The sequence below is a fragment of the Monodelphis domestica genome, chromosome 4, assembly GCF_027887165.1.
Source record: "Monodelphis domestica isolate mMonDom1 chromosome 4, mMonDom1.pri, whole genome shotgun sequence".
Classification (NCBI taxonomy): Eukaryota; Metazoa; Chordata; class Mammalia; order Didelphimorphia; family Didelphidae; genus Monodelphis; species Monodelphis domestica.
In genome coordinates this window covers 128670898-128682363 of record NC_077230.1, presented here as the reverse complement: position 1 = coordinate 128682363, position 11466 = coordinate 128670898, and the positions used below count along the sequence as shown (strand labels likewise).

The following is an 11466-nucleotide window of genomic DNA, read 5'->3' as shown; positions in this document are numbered from 1 at the left end:
TTTGAGACCAGTATATTTTGTTTAAATAGTGATTATGTTTTTGTTAGTGTTATTGGTCATCTACACTATTCTTGTCTTTTCTATATTTGAATTCTCAATATATTGTTCTTTTGTTTCTTTGGTGAGAATTGCCATTGCATTCTATATTTTCCCATTTTGTCCATTATATTTGTTGTATAGGGCATAAATTCTGCTCTCATAATTGTCATTTCTCTTTTGGACCACTCAGAAACAGCGTTTTGTGCTTCCAAATTCTCAAATTCTACAGGCTCATCTGTCTCTTTAAGTGTTGGATTTTTTCCCTTTGTTTTGAAGTATTTAGTCATAGACACTTACACTTGTATATGAGTTCTGAAGGCCATATATTTATTTCTCTTTTTAACATTTTTCCATTGATTTATCTGCTTATTTTCAAAGGCTTTGAACTTCCCCCCTGAGATATTTGTTAATTTTGGGCTTTCTCCCTTACCCCTTGGTTTTCCTTTTCTTGGTTTTGACTTTCTTACGCTAGCCCCTTTGATGGTATGCTCCTTGGAGGCTGGATCTCAAATCATCTCAGTCTCTTTCTACACTGGGCAAATTCATTGTTTGCCAGCCTAGGTCTCTGCTCCAAATCACTTCTGGGTTGTCAAAACTGACCCAGCTAGATGTTGAGTTCTTTCCCTCAGTCTTAGTGTAAATCTGTACAGTCTCCTGCCAACATAGTGGCCTGTCCTGATGCCCTGTTCTGTTCCCTTTGTTTCTTAGGCTTTTAGCTTGGCACTGGAAGTTCAGAAGTTTCCAGAACTGGTGTTGCAAGGATCTTCCACATTAGCACAAATGGTTCAGAGTTTTGCAGGACTGGTACTATGGGCTGTGGCCCCCCAACAGGCTTTTACTCAGGAAGAACTGCATCTGTGCTGCCTGGCTGTTGTGTGCCAGGCAAACTTTTGCAGCCTGAGGGTCCCCATGGTTCTGGAAAAAGGGAGGGGATACTGGGCTGTGGGGAGTGGGTTTTGTTGTAAGGCTATCAAGTCATAGGGTTTGCTAGTGAAGCCTTGTTGTGGCTAGCATGGAAGGTAGAGGAGAAGTACTCAAAGAACTCAAATTAGCCATAAATCATTGGGTTTTTCATTTTTTGAACTTTCTTTGGAATTCTGATTGTTCTACACCATGGAGAGAGCAGAAGTTGCTTCATTGTTAGTGTACGATTTCTGTTTTGTAAAGGTTTGAGAGGTCATCAGTAATGAAAAGAAATGCTTAGCCTTCTATCTTATTGCTCATGTTTTAAAGATGTTTTTCTATGGAATTTAGCTGAGGGGAGAAAAGGTAAAGCAAAACAGCTAACAGGGATGAGGTAAGATACACATTTTTTTTTAGGATTGGAGGAAACATTGGCATGTTTCTAACCATTATGAGTATTGCTTATGTAATGCCATTTCTTCTTTTTTTTTTTTTAAAACTCTTACGTTCTGTCTCCAAGGCAGGGGCTCCAAGACAGTAATAAGGGCTAGGCAATTGGGATTAAGTGATTTGCCCAGAGTCACAGAGCTAGGAAGTGTCTGAGGCCATAATAGAACCCAGGACTCCTAACTCCAGGCCTGGCATTTTATCCATTGTGGTACCTAACTGCTTCTACTTTCATAATGATTATAAAAGGATAATTTTCTGAGAATATGTGGTCTGATTTCATTTTAGGCTCCAGAAGACTATTTTCTAATCTTAGTTCTTCTACTATCTAGCTTTGTGATCTAAAGCAAGTCTCTGTGCCTCAGTTTCCTTTTAAAAATGATATTCATAACTTTTATTCCAATTGCTCCCTATGGGATAAGGATTCAATTCAAATCAAATCTATGTGGAGGATTTGTCCCTGGATTTTTCATTGTTAAATATCTAGATGATTCTCTCAGTTCATTTTCTTCTAATAAAAAAATTTTTTTAAGGTAAATGGAAAGTATTTATTGCTATTTACACAGATTTTGTTAATATGCCTAAAAGGGATAAAGAACCAATTTTGAATTTGAATCTTTCTGAGCCTTCTCAATTTATACACAGAAAATAAACTCCATAGTCTAAAATATTATTGGTATTAATCTTACTCTGGTCATTTTATTTAAATAAAACCTATTTCCAAGACACAAGTCATTTTCTTGTTCTTGGACTCTTCAAAATGAAGCACTGGAGTATGGATCTCTATATGCTATAAGACTGTTCACCAATCCAATATAGTCCTTTTATGACATGGGGCAATTTATGTTTTATCACTCAATCTAGCCAGATACATATTCATATAGTCTTAGAATCCAGATAGAACTAGAAAAGAATTCCCAAATTCATATAATCATAAATTTTGAAATGAAAGGGACCTTAGTCTTTATTTTACATATAAGGAACTTGACCAAGAAAGGACTTGTCTAAGGTCTCAAAGGAAATAAATTTTAGTGTTGGAATTCAAACACAGGTCTTTTAATTTGTATTCAGCATTATTTCTAGATTGTCTAATCCTGTGTTGGTGAACACATGGCATGTGTGCTGGAGGGCGCTGCTCCCTTCTTCCTCTCACATCTACCTAAGAACATTTCTCACATGACCTGCCCCTCTCCCCAGCAGACCAATGGTAGTGGTTCCTCCCTCCCCTGTCTGGGTTGAGGCAGGGGACTCACATGCAGTGTGAGGGTTGCAGTTTGGGCACTTGGTCTCTAAAAGATTCACCATTACTGGTCTAATCTATCCTCTTCACAGATAAGTTCAGTGTTATATAACTGTGACATAGCTATTTCTTGGCTAAATTGAATTTGAGCCAAATCTTTTGAGAAGTGAGTCCATTTCTCCTTCTACAGAATGTACTTCACAAAGTTTTCTTCAAGCCTGGAGATGTACATCTTGGGGTAGAGAATCATTTGTCTATGGTGAGAAAAGAACAAATACATAAGAGACAACCCAAACCTAGGCTCAGGTTTGTCTAGGGAAGATAAGGACTTTAGATGATGTTTATGTACAGCTACATGGAGGATGGGGTAGAGAGTAAGGCAACCCTTTCCTATTCCTTGTTAAAAGTGTGTTTTAATTAAATTTTTTTACCTATCCTCCTTTTTAAGACCAGCTCAAAAGAGCCTATCCTTCTGGAAAAGTAGCCTGATAATTGGGACATTTTCTTAAAATATCCACTGAATGATCAGTTTTTTTTTCCTGGCTCAAAAGCCAATAAAAGGGACTATTAATCTCACATGGTAAATTCTATAATATTGAGTAACACATGATAGGATTCAGGTTTCAAATGTCTCACCTGTCACTCACAAATAGGTATGTTCCTGGGCATGTTCCAAAGAATAAATAATTAATTCTATCCTGACTCCAGAAGGTAACCTTGGTGGGGAGAGCTTGGGGACACAAACCCCTAGTAGGGAAAAGGATTAGTAAAAGTCTTATGCAAGAATGTGGTGTGTAAGTTGAGTGAGTCTTCAAAGAAACCAAAGATTCCAAGAGGTAGTAGGGAGGAGGGAGAGTATTTCAGCAGTGGAGGATAAGTAAGTAGAAAGCTGTGGTTCTACTCCTAGTTCTCACATTACCAATATGACCTTGGATACATTGCTTCAATAGGATTTGTTTTCTTCCTTATAAAATAAGTGGGTTATACTTAATCTCTAAGGTCACTTTCAAGTTGAAATTCCTTTAATTGTTTGAATTCTATGAATTCAGAAGACCCTTGTACACATCTTCCTAGCTCTTATTTCTGGGCCTCCTTCACACGTATTGTCTTCTCCACTTAGAACAGCTTTCACCAATGTATGTTTAGACATGAACTTAAAAACTAACTCCTGGGTAGCATAGTGGATAGAATGCTAGGGGTCAGAAGGACCTAGCTTTAAATCTGGCCTCAACCATTTCTGATGTGGAAGAGGCCAGGGACCTTGCTTTTCTTGAGATATGAATGAATTCATACTTCATGTAAATACCTTGCTCCTACAACTGGTGCATATGCAGACATTCTATAACTGATCCCAGTCTACTAACCATCCAATGAAAAGGAGGTTTTTTCCATTTAGTTAGAATTGGAGTTCATTCAAAAGATACTAGTTGAATAGAGTCTGTTCTTTTAGGTCTGGTTTCTTCATCCCTGATGGAATTCCAGGCAGAGAAGAGAGACAATCTCATAAAGGAAAAAACCATGGATCTCTGAGGTCATGTAGTCTATGAATATGTGCTTTAGTCCTCTGCCATTTTTCTTCTTTCTGATTATGGTGAAGCTGATTGGAGATAGCTATAACTCTGTCAGTTTCAAAAGATTAGTAGAGTAAGCCATCAGGATGTGGGAATAGCTAGACCAGTACGAACCCATCTTGGAGACCCAGGCCATCAGTAGACTCCATTGGTAGTGGCTTTGCCTCAGTTTCTCCAATTTTTAAATGGGGATAGTAATAGTACCTCTCACCCAAGTTGTTGTGATTATCAGATGAGATAATTATTGTAAAGTGCTTAGCATAGTTCTTGGGACCCAGCTGGTGCTTGTAAATGTTAGCTATTATTATTATTATTATTATTATAGATATGGAGAGAAAGAGTCAGAGCAAGACTGAAACAGAGAGACAGAGGGAGACAGAGATGTTGATATGTATATGGGTAAATGGGGAGTGATTTCTTTGGCCTCACTTATCCAGAGCAGGAATAGCTATACCTCTGTCAGGAATCTAGGGATAACTTGAGGAATTGTGATATCGTTTTCTTTAATACTGTAAGTTTGAGTTCAAATTCCAGTGCATTTTCCTTACTATTAGCCACTAATGACTAGCACCCAATTAAATTTAATCAATGAACATTATTATCTTTTTGAAAGAGATATTTACATTGAACATATAGCAGACACAAAGGTAACCTTTCCTCTGCTATATGTGTGTGTATGTATGTGTGTGTGTGTATAAATTTTACTTATAGCTCCATAGTCCAGAGTAAAAATGTGCTCCTCTGAAACTGTGCATTTTCTACATAGCACTTATTTGTAAATTGGAGATGTCTCTGTGTTATTTTAAACCTGATGTCTTGCTTTGTATTTATTTTCCAGTTATTACCTATTTCTTTGACGGGATATGGAGGCAGAACAGTGGAATTTGAATTCCAACTTTAATCCTTATTACGTGAATTGAACATATATGCTTAGCCATATGAAGGAAATTAAGACAAATATTTGGTGTCTTCGTAGAGGTGACACTTGCCTTTCCTGTTGTTTAGTCTCTGTTTCCATATCTGCCTTGTAGTCCTCTTTTACTTCTGAGTTTTTCATTATTTTCTAATGTTTGCTAAAGTTCGTGGATAGTCCTAAGAACATGGAATTGCTTTCACCTTAATAGCAGCTGATCTTCAACATTTTCTTTCATGTGAAAAAGGTACAGTTCTTTCCCCAAAGGATCTAGTTCCTTTAAAATTTTATGCCTGTCTATTATGGGGCTGTGACTACTGACAAAGTATCATCTTGCTGGCAATTGTTTTTTGTGTTTATTTTGCTTGAAGGATCTGCTTTTTGTCCCAACTATGCTTTTCCCTACACCTTTGTATATTTTTTCATTGTTGTCCATTTCTCTGAGATTCATATTATATACAAGCAGGGTTTTTCTCCTAAAAATTCACACTGAGACAATTTACTCATCATGTGCTGGAATTGACTCTATCCTTCTTCCCAAGACCCAGCATTGCACCATTTAATGAAACTCTTCATGAACAGGTTGATTCTCCAATCACTATCACCTTAATCACCATCAATTAAGAGACATTTCCTTATAACTTCATCTGCCATCGTAGCCCACATTGTGCCACTCTGTGGCAGCAGTTCAGATGGAGTTCCAAAATGCAGCCAAGCAAACAGTCATGGGAGCTATGCCTTGCTTAACTTGTCAGGATGGAATTGTTAACCTGCTTGGAGCACTGAGCCAATCTTTATTCTATTTTCATTCTCCCTCATTCACTCTTAAGATATTAGCTATCAACTTCCAGGTAAACATGGCTGCAATCTAGACATGAATCACTTCCTCTCCCCAGCACTGAACGAAATAGACTACTTCAAAAGAGCATAAAAATCATCTTTGGAAGAATGGAGGGACTCTCCAGTACACCACAGAAATGAAGGTACATGGGGTTTGAACATTGCCAGAAGAAGAAGGAGGAAAAGCTTGCACAAAAATGTGAACTGAGCTGCCCTCCCCCCGCCCCTCCCCCAGGGAACCAGAGTAGGGGATCAGAGCGCTCACCAGGACAGCGAGTGAGTGAGGAATGTCTCTGTCTGGGGGGGCACACCAGGGTCCTTGGGATCTAATGACTGTTAGGGAATGACCTCTCAGGGTGGTTTCACGGGAGAACCCTGCACACTACAGAGTGCCAGACTGTGGGGCCCCTGGAAACTGTGAACAGGTGGAGTCTTGAGAATCTGTAAAAACTGCCTAAGGCCAAAGCATCACCCCTTGCTGTATTGGGGGGGGGCATGCCAGGCTCCCTGGAAACCGACAGGAAATACAAGAGATCCACCTCTCAGAACAGTTTTACAGGAGATTCCTGTGCACCAGTGAGAAGAGACCACAGAGCATGGGGGCGGGCTTACTGAGCACGGGGGCAGGCACGCGAACAAACCACGGAGGCTGGGAAGAACTAGTCTGAGGCAACCTAAATCCATAGAAAACCCGCCCATATCACCCAGACCTCGGACCAAAAAGGAAAGGGTAAAAAACAAAACAAAACACTGAAGGGATGGCTCACACAGCCCAAAATCAAGCCTCCAAGAAGAAAGGGAAAAAAAGTGACTCTTGAAAACTTTTATGGTGGGAATACCTAAGGAAAAGAAGAAAAAGAGGATGAAATTCAAACAAAATCAAAACATTCCCCCCAAAATGGAAAATATCCACAAGCTCTGGAAGAACTCAAATTGGAGCTTATCCAAAAGATGGAAACCTTCTGGCAAGAAAAATGGGAAAAAAAACCATAAAGAGGTCAGCAGCCTGACAGACAAGACTTCACAATTGGAGAAAGAGCTGGAAGCATCTAACAGAAGGGTAGACCAAGATGAAAAGCAAAACCAGTCCCTAAAGACCAGAATTAAGTAACTGGAAGACAGTGAGCTTGCAAAACAGCAAGAATTAATAAAGCAAAGCCAAAAAATTAATTAATTAGAAGAAAATATAAAATATCTCACTGACAAGGTGACAGACCAGGAAAACAAAGGAAGGAGAGACAACTTGAGGATCATTGGTCTGGCCGAAAAACCAGAGATAAACAAAAACCTCAATGCCATTCTACAGGAAATTATAGAAGAGAATTACCCCAATGTTCTCAAGCAAGGGGGCAAAATAAAAATAGAAAGGGTTCATAGAACACCCTCTATACTAAATCCTCAAAAGACAACCCCCAGGAATGTAATTGCCAAATTCAAGAGCTTCCAAGCTAAGGAGAAAATCTTACAAGAAGCCAAGAAGAGGAGCTTCAGATATATAGGGGCCCCCATAAGGATCACACACAACTTACCAGCAAACACGCTAAGAGACTGCAAAGCATGGAACACGATATTTAGAAAGGCAAGAGAACTGAGTCTCCAACCAAGAATCAACTACCTATCAAAACTGACTATATACTTCCAGGGGAAAGAATGGGCATTCAACAAAAATAGAAGATTTCCAAGTATTTGCTAAGAAAAGATCAGAACTTAATGGAAAATCCGACATCCAATCATAGAGAGCAAGAGAAACATGAAAAGGTAAATATGAAAGAAAGGGAAAAGGAGAAAAATCTTATCTTTTTTTTAAGTCAAACTCTCTTCTATAAGAACTTCATTTGTATCAAATTATATATATTAATATGTGGGGAAAATGTAAAGTGTAACTCTCAAAAATTGTATACATCATAAGATTAGTTAGAAGAATCACGCATAGGGAAAGATTGGGACATCAAGACGATTTGGTGAAAGGGGGGGAAAGAAAGAAAAAGGGAGGAGAGGAATCATTGAGGATACTAAGATTTACTTCAAGAAATGGGGGGGGGGAACTAACTAGAATAATCCTTCCCACCCAAAGATACACATGGGAAGGGGAGGGGAAGAATTCTCAGATGAGAAGGAGAGGAAGAGAGCGTGAAGTGGTATTACTTAAACCTTACTCTCAGTGAAATCAATTCTGAGAGGGAAGAACATCTAGATCCATTGGGATCCTGAATTCTATCTTATCCATTAGGGCAAGAGAAAAGGGGAAATTAGGGGGGGAATAAAAAGGGAGGGAAGGAGAAGGGGGTAGGGTAAGGGAACAAAAAAAGGGAGGGGACAGAGAGGGAAGCATATCAAGGGAGGGGACAAGGGGGATTGATCTAAAGTAAACCACTGGTTTAAAAGGTTATAGCTAAAGAAGAAAGGTCAGAATTAGGAAAGGATATCAAAATGCTAGGGAATCCACAAGTGACAATCATAACTTTGAATGTGAATGGAATGAACTCACCCATAAAATGTAGACAAATAGCAGATTGGATTAGAACCCCAAACCTTACCTTATGTTGTCTTTAAGAAACACATATGAGGCGGGTTGATACTCACAAGGTTAGAATTAAAGGATACTAAAAACACTAGAAAGCATAGGAATAGAAGGGCCGTTCCTAAAAATAATAAACAGTATATATCTAAAACCATCAGCTAATATCATCTGCAATGGGGATAAACTAGATGCATTCCCAATAAGATCAGGAGTGAAACAAGGATGTCCATTATCACCTCTATTATTTGACATTGTACTAGACACTAGCATTAGCAATTAGAGAAGTAAAAGAAATTGAAGGCATTAAAATAGACAAGGAGGAGACCAAGTTATCACTCTTTGCAGAGGACATGATGGTCTACTTAAAGAATCCTAGAGATTCAACCAAAAAGCTAATCGAAATAATCAACAACTTTAGAGAAGTTGCAGGATACAAAATAAACCCACATAAGTCATCAGCATTTCTGTATATTTACAACACAGCTCAGCAGCAAGAACTAGAAAAAGAAATCCCATTCAAAATCACCTTAGACAAAATAAAATACCTAGGAATCTATCTCCTGAGACAAACACAGGAACTACATGAACAAAATTACAAAACACTCTCCACACAACTAAAACTAGACTTGACCAATTTGAAAAACATTAACTGCTCATGGGTAGGATGAGCCAATATAATAAAAATGACCATCCTACCCAAACTTATTTATTGATTTAGGGCCATACCCATTGAACTTCCAAATTTTTTTTGTTTTTACTGATTTAGAAAAAAACATAACAAAGTTCATTTGGAAGAACAAAGGATTCAGGATATCCAGGGCAATAATGAAAAAAAAAACAATGGAAGGGGGCCTTGCAGTTCCAGATCTCAAACTATATTATAAAGCAGCGGTCATCAAAACAATTTGGGACTGGCTAAGAGACAGAAAGGAGAATCAGTGGAATAGACTTGGGGTAAGTGACCTCAGCAAGACAGTATATGATAAACCCAAAGATACCAGCTTTTGGAACAAAAATCCACTATTTGATAAAAAACTGCTTGGAAAATTGGAAGACAGTGTGGGAGAGATTAGGTTTAGATCAACACCTCATACCCTACACTAAGATAAATTCAAAATCGGTGAATGACTTGAACATAAAGAAGGAAACTATAAGTAAATTAGGTGAACACAAAATAGTCTACATGTCAGACCTTTGGGAAGGGAAAGATTTTAAAACTAAGCAAGACTTAGAAAAAGTCACTAAATGTAAATAAATAAATAATAATAATTTTGATTATATCAAATTAAAAATGTTTTGTACAAACAAAACCAATGTAACCAAAATTAGAAGGGAAGTAACAAATGGGGAAACAATCTTTATAACAAAAACCTCTGACAAAGGTCTAATCACTTAAATTTACAAAGAGCTAAGTCAATTGCACACAAAATCAAGCCATTCTCCAATTGATAAATGGGCAAGGGGCATGAATAGGCAGTTTTCAGCTAAAGATATCAAAACTATTAATAGGCACATAGGAAAGTGTTTTAAATCTCCTATAATCAGAGAGATGCAAATCAAAACAACTCTGAGGTATCACTTAACACCTAGCAGATTGGCTAACATGACAGCTATGGAAAGTAATGAATACTGGAGGGGATGTGGCAAAGTGGGGACACTAATTCATTGCTGGTGGAGCTGTGAACTGATCCAACCATTCTGGAGGGCAATTTGGAACTATGCCCAAAGGGTGATAAAAGACTGTCTGCCCTTTGATCCAGCCATAGCACTGCTGGGTTTGTACCCCAAAGAGATAATAAGGAAAAAGACTTGTACAAGAATATTCATAGCTGCACTCTTTGTGGTGGCCAAAAATTGGAAAATGAGGGGCTGCCCTTCAATTGGGGAATGGTTGAACAAGTTGTGGTATCTGTTGGTGATGTACTACTATTGTGCTATGTAATATTTATTGGGAAAGGGAATGGGATTGGGAAAAAGGGAGATAAAAGGAGGTTTGTATGGTTATGGAGTAGTTGAGGGGAGAGAGGGTATATTGCTTGGAGAGGCAAGGGAGGGAGATGCCCCCTGCTGAGAGGAAACAGCAGGGGTCCAATGAGGACGGTTTATCTTTAAATGACTGAAACTGAAGTTCAGCTCCCTCTATGGCCAGAAATGATAGTCCACTTATCTGACTGCGAATTTAAATAATATAAAGTTTAATAACTAGTTGGGATTGGAGCTTTTCTCAGTTTCAGACCTGAGGCCAGGCCCCAGAGGCTGGCGGAGGGTTTGTCCCACTCCCGTCTACTCTCGTTGTTCTAATTCAGAATCTTAGCAATAGACAGAAAGCAAACAAGAACAATTCTAACCTTCAGAAGCCTGTGTCTTCAGGCTGAACCAAGAAGAGCATGCCACTCCAGACTGGGCTGAACAAGCTCCTCTCCCCTCCAATACCTGGAAGCGAGACCCACATGGCAGGAAGCAAGTGCTAGTCACAAGACCCCACTGCCACTCCCAGTTGGCCCCTTCCCCCACAAACTATCAGTTTTGTTTCCTTTCACAGCTAAAAGGAATAATAAAGTGGAGGAATTCCATGGAGACTGGAAGGACCTCCAGGAAGTGATGCAGAGCGAGAGGAGCAGAACCAGGAGAACATTGTACACAGAGACTGACACACTGTGGTACAATCGAAGGTGATGGACTTCTCCATTAGTGTCAATGCAATGTCCCTGAACAATCTGCAGGGATCTAGGAGAAAAAACACTATCCACAAGCAGAGGACAAACTTTAGTAGTAAAAACACTGAGGAAAAGCAGCTGCTTGACTACAGGGGTTGAAGGGATATGTCTGAGGAGAGACTCTAAATGACCATTCTAATACAAATACCCACAACACAGAAATGGATTCGAATCAAGAACACATGTGATACCCAGTGGAATTGTGCATTGGTTATGGGATAGGTGGGGTCGGGGGGGAAGAAAATGATCTTTGTCTCCAATGAATAATGCTTGAA

At 38.9% G+C, this 11466-nt stretch overlaps 1 pseudogene; it reads right to left on the bottom strand.

Annotated features, from left to right (window-relative positions):
* Positions 1–2813: 2813 nt before the first annotated feature.
* Positions 2814–5767, bottom strand: LOC100618814 (THO complex subunit 7 homolog; annotated as a pseudogene).
* Positions 5768–11466: the final 5699 nt, after the last annotated feature.